The sequence below is a fragment of the Vanellus vanellus genome (genome assembly GCF_965231255.1).
Source record: "Vanellus vanellus genome assembly, chromosome: 25".
Taxonomy (NCBI): Eukaryota; Metazoa; Chordata; class Aves; order Charadriiformes; family Charadriidae; genus Vanellus; species Vanellus vanellus.
Genome location: NC_138930.1, coordinates 2,703,695 through 2,709,694, shown reverse-complemented (window position 1 = coordinate 2,709,694; position 6,000 = coordinate 2,703,695).

Here is a 6,000-nt window from a genome sequence, read left to right as displayed (position 1 = left end):
GATTCTGCCCTTTGTAGCAGACATAAATTCAGCAACAGAGAAATTGCAGATGAACTTACCTATTGCAGGTTTTTAATTAGATACGGTATCCCTTTAAATCGCTTTTACTTTGGCTTCTTGCACTTCTTACAGCTCAGAGCATTCCTGGAGTTCTGACCTATCATTATGTCATCAGGAAACATCTGGAGTATCACACTGGACATCCCTGTGACATTTAATACATTAAGCGAGAAGCTACCGAGCCCGAGGCTTAAACACAAAACAAAACACACACACACATAAAATCCTCAAATCCCAACCACCGTGTTTTTTTTACAGCCCGTGCAGGATGACAGCATAAGTGGGTTTTGATACAGTGATGATTTTATATCGCAAAATGAGGGATGTAGGGTGCCCGGGACAGGCAGAGCGAGCCCAGGGCGCGTTCCTCGGCACAGCTCCCTTCTGCAAAGCTGTGACCGAGGACAGCACTTACGGGAAGTCAAACAGCAGAAAAACATTATGTTTGCAGCTGATGAGAATTCATCAATAGGGAAGGCTGTAGCACTTGTAAGAAACGCTGCATCAGCACCAATAAAAAGTTTTAATTGCCATCATTACGTTAAAAAAAAATGCTAACCAGACAGGAGGTAAAAGATGTCCGGAGTGACTAAACCGATAGTCACGTACAGCAGACAGGAGATTCAGCAGTTTTCTCCCGGTAGCGCCTCCCCAAGAAAAACACGACTGCGATTCGAGCGGCCGAGACGGCAGCGAGAGCGTAGGGCTTCACAAGGCAAGCGGCTCTTGGGCCATACCCGCGTACAGCCGACAAACGCTGCGTTCGCTTTTGAGGTTTAAGAGCAGGGCGCGTAGCTGAGCCCCTTCGCCTTCGAGTTCCCGCTTGGAAGTGTTCGCAAACAGGTATTTGGGGAAGCATTGGGACGAGCACATCGTCAGACTCCAAACACTCGAGTGGGAGCAAAACACAGAGCTGCGGCTCCTGTTTTTGTAAGCGAAGAGGAGCGTTACACGATGGGAGAAGCCGGGTAGGAAGTTGCGCCTGTCTGTGACACGCGACAGTCAAATCCTGCCTTCAAAATGTCAGCGTACTAAAAATACTGCTGGAGAGCGATTCCGAGAGAAACCTGCCGCGGCGATGCGGTGTTAACCGTGCCAACGTGTGCAGAAGCAGAGTAAATAAAACAAACAGATGGGAGAATAATGAGTCAAACAAAGCGAATAACGTGGAATAGCATGACAGTGAGGTGTGTTTTTCCAGCAAGCAGAAAGGGTTTGTCCCTGGCCATGTCTCTAACCTAACCCCTCCCAGCATAAGCAGCCTGGATGTTCAGCATTGCGGCACACAAATTGTTTTGGAAAGGGTGCGGCGTTGGGTTTTCCGACTGGTCTGTACAGAACAAACGTAGCCGGGATGAGGAAGAAGGGGAAGGAGAGAGGGAAAACAGCACACGGAGGGCAACAGCCAAAAGGAAAAAGATCTCGACGCAGAGAATCGAGCAGTGGTTCTAAGCAAGATGCCAAGTTCGACACTAAAGCTTGTGAAATCATGGACCAAAAAAAAGTAAAGAAAGATTGCCGAAGTCTCAGAGCTCCAAAAAGTAACTTTTCATTTATTATATTAAACAATAACATTTCTCTTATTATATTAAACAATAAACACATGAGATGGGTTAAAATTAAAATACCTTTCAATTTGTTATGATATTTGAAAGATAAATATAACTACAATAATGTACATATTTGGAGATATTAGTCAAATTTAGGTCAACATTGCAGTTTCCACTTTGTGTTTCCACCTTTTTTAGGTCAGACTAAAGAACATCGTATTAAAAGGGACACCAGAAGAGCACTCTCCAATTGTAACAGCTGACGGAACCATAGTCACTAGAAGTTTTCTTTTTAAAGTTAAAACTTAAAGGGGAAGGCAGAAGCTGGAAAAATGAAAATTCCATTTTATAACAAATTAGCCTTTATTTATAAAACTTTCAAGTAAAAAGAGCAGTATATCAACTGATAAAACAGGCGTGTCAATGAATAAGAGTTAACATATTTACTCTAAAAATAAATCTTCTGTGATTCCACCATACTCCAAGCGCAATTCCTTTCTAAGAAAAGATGTTTGTTGTGAAGCCTACAGGGAGGCACAATGGTTGACACACAACAACTTCGCTGTTCCGCCAGTGCAGGAAGATATTTGAACTAGATCGTTAATAGCACAGATCAATTCACTTTAACAGAGTTCCAACTCTAAATGAGGATTAAAGAGAAATGAAGTTCCTGAGAGGGAGGAATAAAACGCAGAAGGGAGAAATCAAACTCTTACATGAGGGAAAGCGACAATTCTACTTGGACCAAAATTCCTTGGGCCTCGGTTCTACAGAATAAATACTCTTCTCAATGGAGAAACACTAAAGAAGAAATAGTAACCCCAAAAGGATTATAAGAAGAATCCAAGAAAAGTGCATTATCTTTGAGCATAAGATGACAAAAATAATTTCTACAAAATTTCTGACAACAGATTTCACAGACAGGAACTAAAAAAAAAGGAAAAAAAAAAAGAAAAGGTTACACAGTCAGACACAGCTTGGAATTTCCTACGCTTTGGGAGCACGTAACATGAAATAAAACACAGTAAGGACTGACGATCCTCACAGGGCAGAGATTTCAAAAGGAAAAAATTGCCAATATAAAAATATTTCATACAGCGTTATTGTAGAGGTACTACTTTTATGAGCATCTGTTTTTATTGCAGAATGACTGGTATGTTTTACGACAGGACTATTTGAATATAACTTAGGGAAACCACTCGAGGCAATTGCGAACTCACTGGTCTATAAAGGATGATGTGGGTAATTCAATACCTGTGTCCTACATGCAAAGTTTGCATGCGTAGGTTCAACGTGAGTAATTGTCCGTCTTTCCTGTTTTAACTGTTGTGCCTCGGTGCTGTGTGCAATTCAAGGTTTTCCGTGAGTCATTCCAGCAGTGACGATACTCTGCATAAAACACACATGTGCCACTATAAAAGCCTACTAAACTCACTGTGATTGCTCAACGTACCACGGAGCCTCATAATTTATCCGACTAGAAAGTAGAATCACCTCCATTCTTTCCTCAAAGCCAAGAATGCAATGGATAGTCATTCCTCCTGAAGGAAAAGCTTAGGTGGAAACGGAGGAGAAACAGAGCTGAAATCCAGATGACAATTATGCGCAACCTATATAACTGGAATGAAGCAAGAAAAACACGTTTGCCACCTTAGCGTGCGACTGCTTGGGGCGTGTGTGTATGGGAGTAGCTCCTTAAAAATAATTTTTAAAAAAGGGAAAAAAAAGAAAGAGAGAGAAGTGAAACTACAAACAAATGTAGGAGAAAAATCATTGCCTCGGCCTAGAGAAAAAGAAAAGATGACATGACCATCACATGCAAGGAGATCAGAAATTGAGCCTACATTTCCAAAAGAGACTTAAAAAACTCAAAAGAATGTGAAATCGCATCCAGTGCGGATGATGCCTACTTTCTGCCAGGTTTCTCTCTCGCACTTGGCACGGCTACTGCACACAGGTTTTCATGCCAATGAAAGTAATCGTGAAACAAATGTATTAGAAGTAGTCATTTCTCCGTCTTTTTTCTTTCACCAGAACTTTGAAATTCTAAGAGCCGTGTTCTAATCTGCATTTCTGTGAAAATTCCATTTCTGTATCCATCTGTTTAGAGAATACATACATACACACAAGCTTTAATATATAGAATATATATGCATATTCTACATATTCATCGTATATACACATTTTATGTACAGCACAAGTAACTATATACTAGACATAGTATGTGGACATATATAGTATATACACACACTATTATTACATTATACAATACACTATATATATATATACACACATAGACACAAATAATATGGATCTCCTATTGTACACTGTATATGCATTGTGTATACTCACATTTTATATATCTTGCATTGTACATATTTTCTCTGCCCAAATAGCGATAGGCCTATTTGTGCTTTAAATTTCACTGTTCTGGAGGAAGAAGAAGATCAATGTCTTGCGAAAAAAATGTTTTGTTTTAGAAGAACAAGTGCAGGTATTATACAAAACACGGAGTTATAAGCATAAGGGAAGAACGTGGGTATCTTCCTTTTTGTACGGAAAACTGCATGAAACACAATGGGGAGAAATCACGGCTCAGTTTTCTTCTACTGCAGTGTCTAAGATTTTGACTCAAGAGTGTTTCAGTGAACCTAAGGTTACTAAGTCTAATACCCGGTGCATAGAGAACAGGTTCTGTCCTGGTTCATTTGCTTGATCTTCCGGTACTTCCCAAGCAAATATGAAGAATGAGTCAATAAGGAAACAGGAAAACGAGCAATTAGTTCTAACACTACATGGAATGCTAGATTAATTCACATTTCTGGCTTCCTGCTGAGCATCTTGAAAACACTGACTCGTTGCCTTAGAAGCGCTATAAATTGCAGAATTTTAGAGCACTGACAAAGTAGCAGAAAGTCCTGTTACGGTACGTAACTCAGAAAATGAATCAAGCCGTTTAGCTCATCCGCCCCGTCCCACTGGAGCGACGTCATCCAAGCAGCAGCCCCAAAGCGCTTTTCCTTTCTAAAGTGGCACTACATATGAAGGGGGGGTTATTGTAGCAGAAAAGACACCACAAAGACTCAGGCCCAAATGAAAATGCAAAGGAGCAGCTTACGCATGGATACAATTTGTTTAACTTCCCCAAGAATCCTGCAGCCATTCAATTCTGAAAACTGCTCTTTCATAGCAAAAGTCTTCCCTCGTGTTAGCGACAGACCGACCCAAGTTTCCTCTCAGAGATTTCAAGTCCTGTGCACCAATGGAAAAGAGAATTTGTTGACATTTTAGTACGTTTGATCATTTAAGCTACCATATTTTAGAGAAAAATTACCACAATGGGAAGGGATTTCAAATCAGGTTCTGTAAAATTAAGAAATAACTTCGACTGCATTCCAAAGGGGTCGTTAAAAGACAGTATTAAAGATCATTATATGGTTGTATTTGAGACTAGAATGCATCTTCTCCCCTTCTGAGGGGAATTAACAATTCACATTATTTGCAGTACTGCTAGCACAGGAGACCCACAGCAAACAGGGAATTGTGACTCCTATAACTGCATTTTGAGAGGTGGGGGTTCGCTTTTGTCGTACGTGTTGCTGCATACGTAAATGGAGGGATGCGCCTGTGTGCACGTACGTACATACACACACGGGCACTCGCCCATACACCTACTCACAAAAGCCCGAGACAAGAAACGCCACATCGTAGCTGCCTTTCAGAGCTGAAAACTACAAAGAAGATTAAAAGGATCCAATCCGATTCTTATCTCTGTAAGGAAAGCATCCAGAATAAGGCAATTACAACAGAATGGGGAAAGAGTGTTTTCATTCAGTGAACAGGCACTATCTTTGTATTCTGAAAAATCAAAGTGAGGAAGCAAGGATGTAAAAAATATAAACGCATTAAAGATGATGAAGGAATACCACATTTTCAAAAAAATAGAGAAAATGTTATAAGGGCTGCATCAGTAAAAACACAGACTGTTAAGCTTCATATTCCTACAGAACCAAGGATAAGAAAGCGGATATACATAAGGACACGTAAAAAATTCTGTGCTAGATGCCTATTCTACTTAGACATAGAAGTCCAAGGCAAAGACAACTGAAGTTTTAGAATTCCTGTAATCAGAGAAGGCATTTTTTAGCAAGTAAATAATTCACACTTATCATAAGGACTTATTTTATATATGACATGTAAAACACATTCCGTGTTACCCTGACCAGGTGGAAGTACCGAGTTCTAGAGGTGTATATAAAATCTGTTCCTACTTGGACTACTGCATGCCGTATTTTAAAGCCAATCCAGTCCACCAGTACTTCTGTAACTTACGCATGAACATGTATTTGGCAAATAAAATCTGTTTCCCTTTGGCCTTATTTCAGCTAAA